The following is a 19,830-nucleotide window of genomic DNA, read 5'->3' on the forward strand; positions in this document are numbered from 1 at the left end:
AGCTGTCCCATGGAGATTTCAACTGTCTCCAAGAAGTGTCAGATTGGGAACAGTCTATTATTGTGCAGGAGCTTTCTCAGGAGGAAGACTCCATTGCCATGAAGGTGTCCGGAGGCAATGGAAGGAGACCCTCTGCGCAGTCTACCTGGGAAAGTGACAGTGAGCAAGACCTCGAGATGTACAGGTGGGAAGAGAACATCGGGGACAAGGCCTTCCTGCACGAGGAGGACGACTGGGATGAAATCAGCATCCTCGAGCTCCAAGAAGACCAAAGCAGAGAGCCAAGACTGGCGAGAGGCGGGTTCCTCCTGCCAGGCGGGATCTTCGTGCCCATCCTTCGAGAGGGTTGGGTTGAGGACGAGGCATCTGAGCCGCGCCCCTGGGGGCTGCTCTCTGCCTCGCCTCCCCACGTGGAAGCCCTGGCCCCCAGAGGACACGGGGCCCCTGGTGCCTTCCAGGAGCAGGAGCCAGAGGCCGGCACCCTCAGCCAGCAGCGGGCCCCCCGCAAGAAACGTCTCTCCCGGCTCCGGCGGGCGCTGCGGGCGCTGCGCGGCCTCTTCCGCTTCTCCTGCTGCGCCCCGCGGCCCCAGGATTAGGGATGGACAGGACCCCGCTGCACAGAACACACAAAAAAAAATAGAATTAGAATAGGAATAGGAAATAGTCAATAAAGAAGGTGAAGAAATGGTGGCAGTAAATAGGGATAGGATTTAGGAATAAGAATAGCAAAAGAAGAAACAGAAGAAGAAAAAGAAGAAATAGTATTGATAGTAGTAAATAATTTTAATAAAAATAAAAATTAAAATAAATTCTGATGACACTGGTATTAATTATATCAACCTAAAATACACATTCAGACGTGTTCCACAGTCACAGTGTTGTTTGGGTTGGGAAGGATCTCAAAAAATCATCTAGGTCCATCTGATTTTCTTACACACTCTTTCTCTCTCTCTGAGTCCTCCCTCTGTCCTGGTTTCGGGCAAACTTGGGATGAAACCTGCCAATGGGGTTCCTCTGGTTGGCAAACCCAAATGGCCCCTCCCCTCAGCAGGCCCAGGTAAAGAACTTCCTCAGAGGAAAGTGGAAAAAACTATTGATTTGACAAACAAAATGCCCACAAGCATAACGAATGAGTAATATGAAACAATAAAACCTCTCGCCGCTCTGAAGAGAGATGACAAAACTGAGAGAAGCCCTTGCCGTGAGTGAGCTCAGCTCTCTCAGTCTCTTATCAGTCCCAGTCCCTTTGGTGCTGTAAAATGCCCAGGTCCAGGCCCCCGTGGGCTGCAGGTGTGAGATCCCAGCGTCTGTCTGGGCTTTTCAGTCCAGGACAGGTTTAAACAATCCCAAGGGGGGAAAAAAAATAATAAATTAAACAGTCCAAGGAGGTTCCCTGCCTCAGCCAGCTAAACTAACTAAAAGCAAAACATGTTCTCTGTCTGGCCACTGTCTGTGCCTCCAATGAACACACAGAGTCCGGAGGAAAAAAAATGTGTAGGAGTGAACTCTGTTTTCTCAAAACAAACTGCACGCTGCTTCTTTCCCTGCTTCGCTCTCAGAACCACTTTGAAAGGTACAGAACACAACATACAGCACACACAGAACAGACAACTGGGGATACAAGCAGCTTAAAGTCACCCTAGGACACACTCCTGTTTCTTTCTATCTCTCTCCCTCACAGTTCTTGTGAAATAAAATCCATGTTAAATAAAATCAGGATGTTGTCATCACATGGTCTCATGTACGCCTCAATCCGGGCACAGGCATCTCTCCCTAAGCCGACTGGAGCACATTCCCTGCCCAGCCTGTCTTCATAGCACAGCTGCTCCAGCCCCCTGAGCATCTCCATCGCTCTGCTCTGAACTCATTCTACCAGCCCCATGTCCTTCTTATGCTGGGCCCCCACACACGGGTGTAGTGCTGCAGGCGGGCTCTGAAATATGGACTAGAGGGCCACAGTCGCCTCCCCTGACCCGCTGCCCTTGGCTCCTTTCCATGCAGCCCAGCACAGGGCTGCCTTTCTGGGCTGGCAGCACACACTGCCGCCTCACGCTCGGCTTCTCCTCCAGCCGCGCCCCAAGCGCTTCTCCTCAGCCCCTGCCCCGCTCAGCTTCCTGGCCCCTCAAACCCCGAGCTGAGGGGCAGCTCCGGCCACTCTCGGGGTCACGGCAAAGCCCTTCCAGAGCCCCGGGGCCGAGGCAGAGCCCTCCCTGAGGGACGCCCCTCATCCCCGGCCTCCAGCTGCACATGGAGCCCCTGAGCACAACTCCCTGGCCGCGTCCATCTGGCCGATCCCTCGCGGCCGCACAGCCCACCCTCCAAAGCCAGGCCCGGGCACTGTGGGGCTCGCGCTGTCTGTGTGTGCCACGGCGCCTTCCTCACAGGGGCTGGGGCACAGCAGCCGTCCCACAGACTGCAGTGTTGTGGGAAATGGCTCCAACATGGCCAGGAAGGAGATCTGCCCCTGACGGCAAAACTGAATAAAGAGGCCGAGACCACCCAAGCCCACCCCTCCTTCACCTGGCTGCAGCTTTGGGCTGCCACTTGGGCTGCCCAACAGAGCCTGAAACTCCATCAAGGTGACACTGTGGCTCAATCACCTCTGCCCTGGGGACAAGGAAACAAGACTAAGGCAGCAGAATGGATCCACAAGAAAGCCAAAGCCAGCAGCTCTCCTGAAAATCAGCTTGGGCCAGGCTCGGGCAGGGGAGGCCACAGCCCACAGGCTCATCTGCTCAGGCCCCCTTTGCACACACTGCCCACAGCCAGGAAGGGAGGAGGAGAGTCCTGGGGCTCTGCTGTCGCCTCTGGGCACAGGCAGGGGACACCCATCCTCCCTCACACAAACTGGCTCAGCTGTAAAATCCCCAGCCCGGGAAGGCCACATCCACGGCGCATTCCCCTCAGGGGCAGCTGAGGGGCAGGTGCCATCAATCCATCCAGGAGCCCCAAAGCGCTGCCCACACTCATTGCTGAGGCCTTGCAGCAGAGCACTGCTCGTCAGGCAAAGGGCTGACACAGATCCAGACTCTGCTGCAGGAGACTCTGTCAAAATTGTCCCCACCAGGGGAGGGACCTGGGCCTTCCCACGCGGCCCAAGTGTGCACCAGCCCTCTGAACTCCGTGTGTGCGGGGGACCCTCAGCACCAAGAGCTGATGGGGAGCGACCATGGGAGAGCCATGGGGATCCACTGACTGGGGACATTTTCCACTTCATCTCTCTCGGTCACTCTCTTTTTCTCCCTCATCTCTTTACTGTTTCTCTCTCTCCCACTCTCTCTGTCTCTATCTCTCATTTAGTGTTAAATAACACCCATCCTATTGACTTAGGCATATGGTCTTATTTGTATGTTAATTGGGTCAGAAGCATCTTTCCACAAATTTTATTACAGGATTTTAACGCCAATATTAAAATGCTCATAGTATTTATTTCACCTATGGCAGGCATTAAGAGTTTACTTTATTTGTTCAGTGAGACTTCAACAATAGTTACTACTCTAATGTACTCTCTTCAGCATAAAACTCCCGCCCAAATACAGGTTAAGAGATTTTAGCCCAATATTGCATTGTGCTACGCTTTTCTCAAATTCTCATGTCATAATGTCATATGATTATTAGCTTATTTAATTTTTGTTCCCTCTTTAAAATCTATCTACAGATTTTTGATTGAAGAAAAGTTTCAAAACTGAGTTCACATTTCCCAAAAAGTCTTCAAGCAAAGTCTTGCAAATGATCTGTTCAAACACCTGAAAATTTCTTAGTGGATTTTATAACTGGAGAATTTTAAAAGCCAAGATTATACAGATTTGCCTAGCTGTAAGTCATCAAGCAGAGCAACCAGCCCCCAGTTTGGTTTTGTTTCGCCAAGAAGACTAAATATACACACTGTCACTCAGGATTTAAGAGGAATAGATAACTGAGAACATTGTAAACACTGAACATAAATATTTGAGTTTGAATGTTTCAAACAGGATGTTCTCCCAATCACACAGGATGCAGGTGTGAAACTATTGCACAGCCACAGAAATGTGTCATGGATAACTGTGGAGGCCCCTGCCTCCAAAGAGGACACTGAAAGAGTCATGCACCCTGCACTTCCTCGGAAAGCAGACAGTGCATGAGCACCCCCCAGCTATGGATTGGCTACCCCAGTTCTGTTCCCTGGTTAGTCAGTTCTGTATCCTTCCCTTGATTGGTCCAAGTTTCAATCCCCTAATTTGTTTATTAATGTTCTCCCTGTTGGTCCCTTTCCTCAGTTTCTAACCCCATTGGTTGTTGGTAAAACCCCACCCTCTTTGGTAGGTGCATAAAACCCTGACAGCCAAGCCCTTCGGGGTCTTCAGTTTGTTGGTGGAGATGAAGAAGCCTCCCGGAGACCATCTCTTGCTCCCGCATCTCCTTCTGCGCCGCTTGGGATCACCCCCCCCAGGAGAAGCAGCCTCCAACAGCTAGAGCCTTGTCCGGACTGACAGTCTTGGACTTCACAAAAGAGCTGAAATCCACCGAGGTGCCCTGCGCCATCTGAGCTGAGGCTGCCTTACTCAAGGCAACTCACTAGGGAAGGTCGCTGCCCTCAGAAGAGCTAGCCGGAGGCAGAGGCGGGTGGCGATAGATAACTTTCTTAGCACTGCGACAGTTAAAAAAATATTTCCCCTTTCCTCAACACTGTGGAATAAAGAAAATTATTTTGTCCTTCTTTCAGGAATAATGCAAGAAAAACTTGCCTGCATTTAAATTGTATAAAAAATTAATATATATACTATGACTCTAGTTTATTTGTACAATTTCATCGAGTCCTTCGTATGGAAAATTTACTTGGGGGATATTTTTCTTGTGGTTGGCCTCAGATTTATTTCAGAATATTTCCTTTCATGTTCCAGCAATTAAAACTGGAGCCACAAGGTGCTTCTTCAACTCCATTATAACCAAATGTCAGGGTTTTGTTCAGCACCAGTAATACTAGACTTGCTGGGTGCTTAATGGTCAAAAACATTTTCCAGGATAGTCCAGGGACTTCATATCCAAACTTATGTTTGATTTCGAGCATTACCTGTTTAGGTATGCAAGGAAGTTCAAGGTCTCAAAAGGAAAAATGGATCCGTTATAGGCTTTTTCTGCCTAATCCCTGAAGCCAGTCACATTATGCACTCCTTCAGACCGTACTTGCTATAATGCCTCAACCCAAAGTAGGATCCCTCCTCAACTGAATGCTGATGGAAATCCCTGTGGTCCCTTTAATATCCTCAGCTTCCAAAGAGTTCCTTCAATTCAGATCTCTAGAAAACTTTTAAATTAAACAAAACATTGAAATGTGGGAATTAGACAGATTTCATATTCGTCCTACTGAAGAATGAGCTGCTTCTGAAATCTGTCACTAAGTAATTTAGGTACAAAATTAATTAATGTAATCAGACACTTAGTATTGATCTGTATGGTTCATAAGTGACCTGTAATTTATCCTTACTATAAATCAATAACTCTATCCTTTCATTTTCTGTTTTTGAAGGGCCTGAGTAGTTCCAACAATTTTTCCTCACATCAAATGTCAAAAAAATAGCGATTCACCAAACTCCGTAGGCTTTTTCCTCTTTGTGTCCCTTCTGTTCTTTTTGTCCTCCATACATAGAAACAACACCAATAGTTTCTATATAGTACAGATATACCATCTCTTATTTTCCTCCTTAGTATGCTCCTTCTCTACACAAAAAAATATTAATTTTTATTTATCTTTCTAGCATATGTACATACATACATATGGATGAAATTCTGGACATTAGTTTGAAATTATATATAGTAGATAATGCTAATGTACTTATGTACCCTTAACTTTATTAAAAAATGTTTAATGATTAATTAATATTTAATTTTTAATGTTTATTACAAAAATGCTATAGCTATACTATACTCCCTCCATAAATTTGCACCCTAATTTATTACAACTGCCCTTCAGTACCTAATGCTCTGAATTTACACTGGTTCTATAATTTTGCCAGCCTCCAAAATATCTTTGTATTTCCTTTGGTACCTAACTCTATTTAAGGAACATGTGAAACTTAAAACATGTAGGTTTTCTGAGTTATCAATCAGTATATGTATTAAAGCATCTTAAAAAAACCAAAAGAAAACAAAACCAAAACGACTCACAACTGTGTGCCTGCATCAGCTGGTTTTGTCCTCAGAAAGATGAATTACAGTCTTCAAATTTCATGCTGAGTCAAAGAATATATTTTGATCTACTACAGTATTCTCTTTTTATGTCCTAGTACACTGAATTTCGTCAGCATTACTCTGTCAGGCAGATGGCTACGTTTGTGTTTAAAGTGTAGGGGAAATTGCACATTAACAAGTTGCTCTTTCATTTTGATTCAATGGACTCAAGATGGGTGCAAAAGGCTGATCGCTCCCAAAAAACAGGCTCACAGTTTACATGCAGGCACAGGCTCTCCAAGCACTGAAGGACCTCAGAACTACCCTTCACAACACAATGCAAAACCAGATTGGAAGTACCAAAACAAAGCAGAATGCAAACAGAAAGCTGAGCTCCACTTTGATCGAGAGCGTCAAAAGCACCAGACTTTTGTCACCAAATTCTCCAAACAAGCATGATTATCTCTAATAATGCTATAGCTGAAAACCATATTTGCTTTCAAACACTTTCCTCATTCACATTTCCACACATGTTGTGAAAGAAAGCCAATGTTTCTAAGGCCATGTTTAATAGGCACAGTACATTAATCACAACTCTGAGGAGACTTAGTCAACTCCAGCTCTCAAACAGTCCAAGACCTAATTGCAAACTGAAGGCCTGAAAACAAAATTGGGTCCTTCAACTAAAGTAATGAGAGGAGAAAAGGAGAAATCAATGGACAAAAAATACCTACTGAAGGATTGGAACAAATGTTTCCTATCACAGGAAAACCTATTTATATGAGAATAAATATGTAAGGTATGAACAAGATTTAAAAATATTCCCAGAAATGCTAATGAACTCTAGCATTTGTTTCTTCATTATTAGAGATATCAATGTCTTTTGTAAGTTCAAGTGATTATTTTGAAGCAAATAGCAAAACATCACAGCTTTTAGGTTAAGAATTAATCTTATCTCCAAGATAAGAAGGAGAGCAAACCTCCAGGCTGTCTGTAGGTCTGCAAGGATCTGGCGTGCTCAAACCTTTAGCAGTCAAATCCTTTAGAATGATGTCTCCACGTTTCAAGATAAGAATTCTTTGGTGGTACTTTGCTTGTAGCAAAGATATTATAACAAGGCAGTTAAAAAATACAATATGGACAGAAACTTGTCCTGAAGCAAAGAATCCTTTTCCCCAACTAAAACTATACTAATAGGGTAAATCTAGTCCCTTGCCAATGAAAGACTCTGGTAACACAGAACTGGTCTAAGCTAGATATAACCTTGTGAATCAAAGCAAAAAAACCAACAGTTTTTCAAATCCTCTATTTAGTACATAATACTAATGATAAAGCCAAGTGTCAAAGCATTGTGGGTTTTGCAAGGTGTAAAGATCATTGTAGATGAGTATTTGCAAATCTGTCTGTTTTCTTCTGTTCAGGTTAAGATTCATTGGATCTTACTCACAGGATGAAGTTCTCACATGAGAGACTCATATTTAAGTTACATAGCTGCTGGGATTTACCACTTGAAAATAGAGAACTGGCCTACATTGGCAAAGCTTACCAATTTTAACCATAAAAATTATACGTACTGCCTACTAGTATATATAAGCTATACTTGAAATCATACTATCAAAATCATTACGAAAGCCCAATTAATTTTGTTCTTCCTGTCAGAAATCCAAGCTACCTGTTGAAGGCCAAGAATTCATACGAATTAAACTAATTCGCATAAAGAATTTACATGACGCAACAAAGTGTAATTAACTAATGCATTGCTGGATTAGTGCTTACTAGTGATCATTATTAATTCCTAAAGGAATTAACACTAACTCTGCACTAAATATCAGTGAAACCTCACACTTTGGGATTGTAAAAAGATAAATGTCCTCTTTTTTAGGTTGTTTTTTTTTTGGTTTGGGAATTTTCTCTATTTATTCTTAAATGATGCCCATCTTTCCTTCAGATTCTTCTATGAGACCCTGCAAGCATCTTCCTCTCTTACTAGCAAGGAAATTTTATGAAAAGTGACCAAATTACATGAACACTCATTTTGCTTTCCAATGCCATTCAATTTTCCCACTATTCAAGTACACCCAGTCTATAAGGAACATAATGGTTTGTTGTTTGGTGGGTTTTTTTGAACATAACATTAAGATCACAGTCTGCTAACAGAATGAGCAGGAAGACTACAAATAAATCAGTAGTAGCAGTGACCAGTATTGCTATAGTCCCAAGGTCAGAGAAAAAAGAGACCAAGATTTTCAAAAGTATTATCATTAAACTTGGGCAATCAGAACTCCAGGCAGCTTTGCAAAGTGAAGCCTAAATATTCGTTTTATCTTAATCTTTCCTTAGAACTCTAGCCAGAGGAAGAAATTCAGGGGTACCTTTTCTTCAGAATAATACCATCATTTATCATCCAGGCTGAGGTGCAAAGTGACACAAGATATTGAAAATTCCTTTAAAACACATGGAATAAAATCTTAGACTCCTTGAAGTTTCTAACAAAATCTGCATGACAATTCATTGGACAAAGCTGCAATCAGTGTTCCTTTATCCCAAACACTATGATTACAAAGCTTCACTTTGCAAGGAAGACTCCTAAAATATCAGTGTGTAATTCTTGCAGATATTTTTACATGTATTCCAAGACTCATTTTCTACAGCACAGATTTTTATTATTATTTTTCTCCTCAAAATGAAATATTCAAAATGTTTGCTGTTTTTTCAATGCATAACATCTAATGTTAAAGGCTGGCATACTTGGTAATTCTAAAGTTTGATCAGGTGAAAATGAAATCAGTGGTAATACTGTAAAAATTACAGGGACAATTATAATGACAACGATGAACCAAGCAGATCTTTGATCAAAGTCCAAAAGCTAATGAAGTGCGCAGGCAAGACACAAGACAGATATGTGTAGAGAACAACTTTGGAGGAGGACAAGGAATTTTTCCAAAAATTCTCAAAATTAAAAGAAAACAAACAAACAAAAAAAGAAAACAACCCAAAAGATAGAAGATAAGTGGTTTTGTCAAAAGAGGATGAAAAAGAGAAAATCAGAGGTTAATTATTACTAAGGCAAGGTAAGTGGAGGTTGTTGCAGCAGCCCTCTCATTCGGGTAGGAATGAGCCAAGACACAGACTCTCATTTAATAACGTGAGACAGGTCCCAGTTTATTTTTCTTTACAGCACAGTCATCCTGACTCTGGCTGCAGCAAACTCATACTTCAGGGTCCCCCCGACCCTGACTACTGGTTATTTCCTCCTGGAATATGACTGCAAGGATTTCCCTGCCACCTCTGACCACAGGTTTTACCTCAGCTCAGCCATGGCTGCAGGCTCCAACTCCATCAGACCCACACTGACCTCACAGCAGAGCTTCTACAGCAGCAACTCTCTTCTTTGTTTCGTTCTTCTTTGTGTTTCTCTGGATCATTCCTTCTTTCTCAGAGCTCTTCTACCTCCTCCAGGTCTTCCTTCAGGATCTCCTTCCTCAAAGTCCTCCAACCAGCCAACCCACCCCCTCTATCACACTTACCCTTATTAGTCACAGTGTGACCCATTAAGGGCCAGGCTGTTCCTCTTCCTTGGTAATTATTACAGCTAGGACTTATGGGGGCTGAGGTCACCTGTAATCCTTTCTTCTACACCTACAGAGGTAAAATGGATGATAAGAGAGATTAAAGCCTGGAATGTCAGATGCGCAGCTGAGACTTTGAGATTATTAATTATAAGTGACTGTATGAAGCTGGCCAGAGATGAGCATGAAGTACAGTGTGATAAAGCTGGCAGAGCTATGCACTGCTTGCTTAGTAAAGAATGATCTGCAGGCAATAACCACCATCTGCCAGGCAAAGTTAGGGATCGTAAAAGGAAAACTTCATAACATTTTTACATCATTATTCTTCAAGAATCAGACACTATAAAACTGGTTAGAGCATGACAAAGTATTTCACTGGAAGTACAAGAGAGGATTCTGTTAGATGGGAATGGAGAAAATCTGGGTCACAGTGTACTGTGCTATGACCACTGCATGATAAGCAGGTTGAGAAATGTGAATTTGGCCAACCTGTAAATCTTCATTAAAACATTACTTCATACATGCTACAGTGTGGTCTGATTTAATCTCATAATTGACTTAAATTTCCTGAAGAATGAGGCAGTTCTAGCCATGCTCTAGGGGTTGCAGGATATAAGCAGGGTTTTCAGGTGTTTTGCCTTTTCTGGACCACAAGGTCTCTTTGGGATGGCTTTTCTCATGAAGAAATCAGCAGAATAGAAGAATTAGTAAGATTTAGAAGACAGATGAAACAGGACTTAAACATTAACCACATGAGTGTGTAAATGGAATGGAATAAAATGCAGCAAATTTAAGTTAATAAATTATTTTTAAAAGGACAAATTTAACAAAGACACAAAAGGCCAAAGCAGTTGGCAGTAGGCATAGGAAACAGGGACCACCAGCCTGTCAAGAAGACTAAGTCATTAGTCAGAAAGAGAGACGGGATGAAGACATTACTTTCTAAATAATGACAAAACTAACAAACTTCAATCTGGATGGCATAGACACTTCATGTGAGACACGATAGGTTTTTTTGTTAGAAATGTACATGGTGATGAGAATGTTTAAAACAAAAAATAGTTATTACATGCTGATTAGTTTGGAAAATAGCAAAATTAGGGGGAATAGCACTTAAGCAGTAAATAGTACTGGACACACACAGATATTCCTGTAAAATATACATATTGCTGAAATCAACAGGGGTATTGTGAATAAAGACTCTGGGAGGAAAAAAAACCACCACACCAAGCTGATAAATCCATATGAACATTTACAACAGATTTTCAGCCCAATTTAGCATTTAGACAGCAATCAAAACAGCTTAAAATTGCCCTCAAATCATGTCAGAAAATGCTAGGATCTGCTAGCTGAAAACAATAATACAAATTCTTTCCCTTTTTCATACTTCTCTTTAGTAGTGAGGCACTCATGAAGCTGCTATTTGCTCCACTAGGATGCATTATTATGTACACAGAGCCTCCCACATGACCATACTGCTATTTGCCACCTCAGAGTAAGCTAATAGCATTTTCAAAATGCAATTAGAACCTTTCAGGAGAAAGCTCAAGTTGTGTTTGGATAATATAAAGTTAACTCTCTACTACATTTCACAGACAGGCACACCAAAGCTAATAAATTCTTCTCATGTCTCCAGATTATTAACACACCTACTGGCAATGTCAAGACGTTAGTTTAAAGAATTTCAAATATGAAACAGTTCAATAATCTGGTTTAAGACAGCTGACTGACAAAGCTAATTAACTGCCTGGAGAAGATTCTTTATAAATGAAGCAACTTCTGTCTGAATGTATTTTCAAGAACAACAAAGTATTTGTTTTGTCTTTGTCTCTTCTCTCATATTTTCTCCCTTCCAGCCTTTCCCATCTCATGTAATCTTTGATAAAAGTTTCCTTGACATTATTTATATATTGCCCTTCCTCTGACTTGGTGGTTTCTTATTCTCCGCGTCCTTTTACCGTCCTTCTGGAAATTTCTACTCCTCTCCTCCAGATCTTTTCAGGCCCTCTCCACAGAGCCCTTTCAGCTTTTGTGCCCTTCATCCCTACACTCTCCTCAGCTGTCAGGTTGCTCTTTAAGCATCTCTATCTGCTTCAGGTATTTTTCCTCATTGAGAGACTTTCCACCCTGCATCATTTCCAAACATAAAGGAACCTGTTTGCCTTCAGCTTTAGTTGCACAGAAGGAAAACAGTACTTCAGGAATTTTTCCCCCCTACTTCACTCGCTGAATATTACAATTTGGGGCAAATTTTATGCAAAGGAAGCTGACACTGGCAGCTCTGGTTTCTAATAGCCTTTATTGTCAGAAGGCACTATGATGCATCTCAGTCTTGCCCTGAAAGACATCATTCTGCCCATTAGATGATCTCTCCTTAGTAAGAACAACCCATTTATTATACCAGACAACATACTGGTTTAATGAAATGAACAGAGCTAGGGAAATTACCTATTGCATAATATCCAGTACAAATTAAGGGCACTGAGAGTACTGAGATTAGAAAATACCTGCAAAATTCAAAACAAAACACCTGCAACAAGAGGATGAGTTATTTTATGAAGATGAACATTAGCAGACATTAACATTAATCCCATCAGAACCTGACTCTGAATGTAAGTATTGCTGCATTATAGGCAGAATAACAGCAGGACTGGAAATACTTCTTTTTAGGCTCTTGCTACATGATTCCTGTGTCACAGAGCATCAGCAGCAGATTAATTTTATCTGGCATGCTTCTTTTTTTACCATAAATTCATTTTAAAAATGTAGATAGTCTTCATATGAAGTAACATAGTCCTTGGATTTTTTTAACACCATGAAAATGGACTGAAAAAAAAATAGTGCATCTATGGGTAAACATTAAAATACCGAGTGATCAGATTTGCAGCTGGACTTGCAGAAGCATTTGCAAAAATTCTGTTTACAGGTCTATTTTTGTCTGATCCTGTTCAATCCTCTCAGAATGAGGGACACCCACTGGAGAGAAATTTGTCCTAAGACTCCCTGCCTCGTTCACCCCTTGCCCTTTCACTTGCTGACAACACATGCAGAAAAGAAGCACGATTTCACACTGAATCCTCACTTTAGCAAATGACTGGCATTATCCTCATCTTCCAGAGCATCATCAAGAAAAGGAGGTGGGTTAAAACAACTAAAGTATTACTGAGTCTCCTCTCACATCAGTTCTCTTCAAGAGGAGTAATTTTGTTGATCTTGGTACATTCCCCCTTTTTAGCTTTTTGTGGAACACATATTCACCCTCTTCAAAGGGTCTACATCTCCCACCATTCAAAATACAAGCGGGACAAATATTTGTTGGTTATTTATAGGAGACTAAATGAGACAGGAAACCTACTTGAAGTGCTACAAAATGGAGATCTTATGGTCACTGTCCTTCCCCACTCTATCCTCTCCAAAAGACAGATATATCCACATCTGAAGCCCTACGTAGACTCTACACCTAAATTCATGGAATGTATCACTTTAGAATCAGATATTTTGCACAGTTTCAATCAAGAATTAAATTGTCCTTTCTGCTGTGAGATAAGACAGGTGTGACAACAATTCTTAACAGACCATCTAGGCATTAGATTTTGGGGAAATAAAAGCACATGAACATATGATTAAGGATACATATATTATTAAAGGATAATTGGTAAATAGTTTTTATTAATGAGTTTATCAGACTCAAGCCTGAGAGTCCACCCATAGATGAGCCATTCCTTCCCATCCTGTAGAAGCATTTGATATCAAGGACAAGGTACTCTGCAAACCTGAGATATTCTAGAATATGTGGTTTTATTGCAAGGGTCATGGGTAGAAAGGGCCTTCCCTTCAGCCACCAGCCTGGGCTGAAGGGAAGTCCCAGAGAGAGAATGAGAGAGAGAGCAAGAGGGTAAGCTGGCAAGAAGAGGGGAGAGAGCTAGAGCAACGTGGCAGGGGTCAGAGTGCAGGGGGAAGAGAACAGAGGTAAGAGCAGGGAAAGGAGAGTGAGGTCCAGAGAGAAAGAGCAAAGAGGAGCGAAAGGTAGGAGAGCCAAGACAAGAGAGCAAGGTTCTGGTTACAAAACATTATATCTCCTTTTGTGATGAATATTCTAATTTACAGTGACCAACCAATACAAGACACAAAACCCTATAGAATCTACATACAGCCTATAAGAACTACTACATTACCATGTGTTATATTTTAAACTCTAAAAACTACTCTTTAGACTTTTCTGTTTTGCTGCATTGACCTTTGGATCCCTTAGCCAGCAGAAAGGTCTTGTTCAATCAAAAGGGATTCTCCTTCAGCTGGCCAGGCTATTGTCTTTAGGTTATATAGTAACTAAGACTCGGTATCCTACAACTCAAAGTACGCTTTCATTTCGATTACAGGTTTCATATTTTCAGAATCTTTTGCTAAGCAATCATATTTATAAGGTTTCCCTGATTCATCTTTCCCAACACCATCCCTCTTTAAAACTCACTGATTGTGCTTTGCTTTTATAGGGCTGTACTAGCTACTTAGGGAATTTCAGTAATCTATTTTTAATATGTACCATCTTCTGTTCTGTTTAGTGCAGCCTTAAGATAGACTTTTATCTTTACTGCTGTGCACAGATCATCCGAAAATATAAGTTCTCTGCTACATGACAACTTATAATGAGCCTTAATGAAGCTTGGGAACAGCTGTTAAAAACTCCAGTTGAATAGGTTTACCCAAGCAGCAGTAGCTCATAGTGCTTTTTCTCTTACAGCACTGTTGAGTCATCTGCTACCGTACACATAATGAGAAAAATCAAAAATGAAACACCAAAGCTGGTTAATCCTTTTTTCCCAGACATTTTATTTTAATCAGAGTTTTAATAAGTACATTATGAACCATCATCTCTTAAGCCTTTCACCTTTTTAATTATATTACTGCTCTGAACATCGACAAAAGCAAATGTTATTATGCAAATTTTGCTCCAAATTCGTGTCCTTACCGAGAGCATAAGAAAGAGAGTTCAAACACCTTTTTTAATTATACTATAGTTAAATGAGCGGCAAATCATTAAAAATTACAATAAGCTCTCATGCTTTTACGTGTTCCCTAAGCTAGAAAACAAAAGATTATATATTTTCAGTAGGAGAAAGGACTTAAAGAACTCTGACAGTCAAACATGAATGAAACAAACAAATTCCTTTTCTTCATATTGTTTGCCTTACCTTTTTGACCTTTAAATGCTTAGGCACTATCTGGCATAAAGGACACTCAATGCTTTTGTATTGCTTTTCTCCTTACAAAGATGTGTATGTTTCCTGAAGCCTCTTCAATTTACTTTTTTAATATCCTTTGCCAGTCATTCAGTCAGAACATATGGGAGTAGATCACTTTCATTTATCAAATCCAAAGTATGAAATATGAGGGGGTGGGTTTTTTCCCCCTGCAGTATCCTTGTTATCTGGTTTTGTTTCAGTAACACCTATGGGCTTAATTCCTGCTCTGCATGGCATGGAACAGCTGCAACAAAAAGCACAGATCAAAAGCACATAGTTTAATTCTAGAGCTAATGGATGGCTAAGAATTCAAAAGACAGGACACAGGAGAAAAAGGAAATAGATGATTGCACTGAACCTGATAAAAAGAATCCAAAGAACTTTTTCTCTTCTCCTTCCCTCAGTCAATGTTTTTAAATAGAAATTTCAAAAAGTCAGGACTTGTTGATGTTGCCAACATTTTGAATGATTTGTATCAACACAACTGAGCCAAAAACTAGACACAGGCATTGGGCTTCACCTCATTATTTAAGGTGTCTGAGCATTGAATATTTCATTATGAAATATTCAGTTGTTCTGTAGGAAAACTGCAAGAGACAGACGATTCTTACTCATTCTGTAAATGTTGTGCAAATCTGCACACACCCTCGTCCAGGGAAGTTTTGCTTTCAACTGCAATGGCATCAGATTTTTTTCTTTTCTTTACCAGTTCTGAACTCCAGTGCAATTTGACTGGCTTGCACAAAGACCAGGAACTGTTTGGTTGCAGAAAGAGCATTATTTGCTGAGTTTACGGTTTCATAAATTTTCATGCCAGTTATGCCAATGTTTTATTTTCATGATGGTTTGGAGGACAGTACACAATTATCACAACCCCACAGAAAAATAACTGGAAAGAAATAGATTTGTACAATTTAGACCTGAGCTTGACAGTTTATATATTTTCCTAATTGTGACTGTCCCAGAACACTGCTCTTCTAAGCTCTCTGAAAAAAACATAAATAAACTAATACACCACATCTGACAAATCTGCAAAAGAAAAATAAACACTAAGACCCTGACTCTTAGTTATAAGGAGCTTATCTGAAGTAGTTGCACTGAAAAGAGTGTAAAGCATCATTATCATAATACTTGATAAGAAGTGTCGTAACAGTGAAATTTTAGAACAGCACAGAAAAGGAACAAATTTTAATTCCAAAGTCATTCACCAAGAAGCTTCTCATGCATGAGAAAAGCCTGCAAAAAAACACTCCTCACAATTTGGAGAAGAGAAATATCTTCACACACAATAACAGGGCAAGAGTATGAGTCAGGCCTCCAAAAATGGCATTAAAAGTCCAGAAGCTGTTTCAGGAAGGGGAGAAAAAAAAAGAAAAAGGACAAAGATCTTCCCAGTTTCACCTAGTTATAAACCTTGGCTCAAAGCAAGACTCTTTCCTCGGGTCTATCAGGCCATTTATCTAAGATAATACCTGATGTCTTCAAGAATTAGTTACAAAATAGTTTTTTAGTCACTCCAAAGAATATTTAACTTTTTGCATGGTAAGGAAACAAAGAGAAAAGAAAGGCAGGAGAAATCTACTGGTTCCCAGCCTATTTTGCATAACTGCTCTCTTTTTCCTTGAGATTTGTAGAGAAATGTTTTGGGTCTTGATATAGACATCAGGTTTTGGGAAGGCAGGGAAGAGCAGTGAAAGGCTGGAAGAACACAAGAGAAAAAAGAAGGAATTTTTCTGCCAGATTAGATACAGCTTATCTGAAGATAATTTTAAATTCATTTTTTGCATATTTTTTTAAGGGAAGCAAAGGTATCTACCCCAACTGCCAATGTGTTGAGAAGCCAAAAGTAAAAACTGTCTAAAATATGAAAACAAAGTATTCTGACACCAAGTATATCTGAAACCAAATACTCCATTGCCACCTGAACGTCAGCTGAAAAACAGAGAATAGATATCCTAGCAAGCTCAGGTCTATAGAACACTACATTATTTTACAATTAAAATTATTTTAAGTTAATCTTTTCATTCAAAACTCTTTCACAAATGAACTGTTGCATAAATTCATGGCTTGCACAGAGACACACTCATAACTTGTGCAGAGAAAATATCAGAAAATTAGGGTTTGTGCTTCTAATCTAGATCTCTAAAAGACAGAATTTTGAAAGACAAACCATACACCCAAGGTATATTTCTGCTCCAGGAATTCCACTGGCATTTTTCCATTATTTCCAGAGGAAGGGGCTTGTCAGTCTTTTATCTTTTTTTTTTGTTTGTTTGTTTTGGTAATTTTTCACTCTTAAATCAAAAGTCATCAGCGAAATGGCTGGTACTATCCCACTGCATTTTCTACTTAGAGTATTAAGAGCAATTACCAGAAAATAAATGTTATCTATCATCATTTACAGAATATGGTTTCAATATTATCAAGTCACATAAATACAGATGTGACAAATAGCCAAAAATACTACACACAAGCAAAGTTAAATAGGAGCCTATTAAATTTCACTTCTATTATTCCCCAGAATTCTGTGCACTGTATATAGGCTCCTCTCTTTCTGATAAATGCTTGGTTAGCATGAACCCTTTCAATGGCTTCTCAGGCCTTTGCAGGGCTATAAAACGTCTTTACAGCACTTTTGTTTCTTTATATTTTTGGTTCTGCTCACATAAGGCAAAGAGCATTAGCCAGGGAAAGAATTTATTTCAATAGAGAGAGCAGGATGTGAAATGTCCCAGCTCAAGGCAGCAGAATACTTGCAGGGTAACAGGCAGTTATATTTCCACACCCATCACTACAGCAGCATACAGAACTTCAGCATTATTTTTACTCATTTATTGATGAAAATCTGACCAGTTTAAAAACTATTCAAGCCCACCAAAAATCTCTTAAGTGCTATTTATCTGTAACACAATTTTGGTGGCTCCGATGAAAATATCAGCAATACTTTAAATTAAAAATTTTCAAAGAACATCTCATTTAAAGCTACAAAGACAAATACATTGTCATTTAAAATAAAGTAATTTATAATTATTTAGTAATAGTGGGAATGAGCACCAAAAACATTACACAGTAGCTGTATAAACACTTAATCCTTCTCATTTTATATAATACTACTATGCTGAGGTGTCTTTTTCTGCCTCGGCCAGCCCTGACACCTCAAGAGTAAAGGGGGCGGCTCGGTAGCAGGGTGAACCTCACCGACCCTGTGAGTTCTTGCTTGCTTGAAGGAGTGAAGCAACGACGGCAGGAAAAAAGAGGAGGCTGTTCTGGGTTAACTGCTGGCTTTATTCATCAGGGTATTTGTCCCAGCAGACACCCCTCAGCAGAAGCAGTACGGGAAAAACGAAGGAAAAGAATCTCTCCGAACCCCCCCAGTGCAGCACCTTTTATTGGGGGGAGGAACTCAGGGATGGGTCTAACTGGGGACAAATCAGGGGCCAAAGGGGCAAGGCTCTCTGGATAAATGACATACACAGTAACAAATCAATAACTCAGGTGGGGAGACAGCTGAAGTCTTGTCCAATCACTTGGGGTTTTTTATGGAACTTTCCAGACTTTTGGGAGAGACCCCAAAGTGACAGACAAGGCCCTGGGGCTGGATAACTTCTGATTGACATAGAACTGGGGTTGGGATGAAACCAATGAGGGTGGAACATGGGTGCATGGGGCAAACCATTATAACTTATAAGAATTAACTTACGCAAGGAACAAATACATACATAAACTGATAAAACCAAACCCACACCACTACACTACTACTTATTTTAAATTAAATATCTTTACATAATGCTGATAACAGTCACAGAGTAACCATGCTCTTAATCACCTCATGACTTGAGAAGAAATAAGACCTAGGCCTTGTGCTATTGATTCCCAAACGCATTCCCCTATATGTTTTCCCACAGAGATCGTAGCTAAATTTTAGGGACTGTACCAAAGCCAACTCCTGAAACTAAAAAAATATTGATAGAACACAATCTGAACACTATTGGGATGCCCACGATTTTCAAATAAAAGAGTTGGGCATTAAAGCTCCAACACAGTTAGCAAATATTCCCCAAGGGAAGAACTAAAAAAAACCCTAAAGAATCTTGGCAAGTGAACCTCATTCTACATAATTTTTAACTGTGATACAGTGGTTACCATTCTCTCTATGCAAATAAAACAGGTTTAACTTAAAATAATGAGCCAACTTAAACCTAAATGCACTTCCAGGGAATCAATGAAAGCTAAGCCATTGCTAAATGTGACCCATCCCGCACCACTGGCTTAAAATGGGCTATTTTATATGCCTAAACTTCTGATTTCGTCCTGACATCTTGCCAAGCAACCAACTCGGCAATAATTGAAATATTCTTTAATCAAAGTTTCAGTCAAACTATTCTCTTCATCAAAACATGTTCATGCCAAACAATAAACAGAGAGACACAAGCCTTACAAATTCAAGGTGCAGCTACTCAGAGCTCCTGCTGAAAAACCAAAGTAATAATGTGAATTTAAAAACACACCCACATAAGGAGCCTTTTCCTTGAGAGAAGGCATGCTGCCATATGCATGCAAAAGACAGAAAATGACAGTCTGTTTTCTAGAACAGACCTTTCCTTCCAACCATAAATGTCAAAAAATTCTATTTAACAATATGCATTTTCATAGCTAAGCTTTGTAAAAATTTGTATTGTGATAGAGAGCATTCTGTCAGAAAACTCCCAATTAGTTCTCTTGGCTGTGAAGTCTTAATGTACTATTAGAAGGAAGAGTATGTGGGAAAGTAGATCAGCAGGGGTTGAAATAGTGATAAAGAGCAAAAACTTTGGGTCTGCAAAAAGACCCAAAAGATACTAAAAAGCAATTGCTTCACTGTATCAATTAGT

The 19,830-nt window shown here is 40.4% G+C and overlaps 1 long non-coding RNA gene across 10 annotated transcripts in view; it reads right to left on the reverse strand.

Moving 5' to 3' along the window:
* Positions 1–333: 333 nt before the first annotated feature.
* The window catches only part of LOC310909162, a 46,156-nt gene continuing 26,659 nt past the window's right edge, over positions 334–19,830 (reverse strand). For all 10 annotated transcript variants that reach the window (XR_014590011.1, XR_014590012.1, XR_014590013.1 and 7 more), the window contains 2 exons: positions 9,675–9,786; positions 334–613 (listed from right to left, as the gene is read on the reverse strand). This is a non-coding gene — a long non-coding RNA (uncharacterized lncRNA). The remainder of the gene's footprint in view (positions 614–9,674; positions 9,787–19,830) is intronic.

The sequence above is a fragment of the Zosterops lateralis genome, assembly GCF_965231275.1.
Source record: "Zosterops lateralis genome assembly, chromosome: 5".
Classification (NCBI taxonomy): Eukaryota; Metazoa; Chordata; class Aves; order Passeriformes; family Zosteropidae; genus Zosterops; species Zosterops lateralis.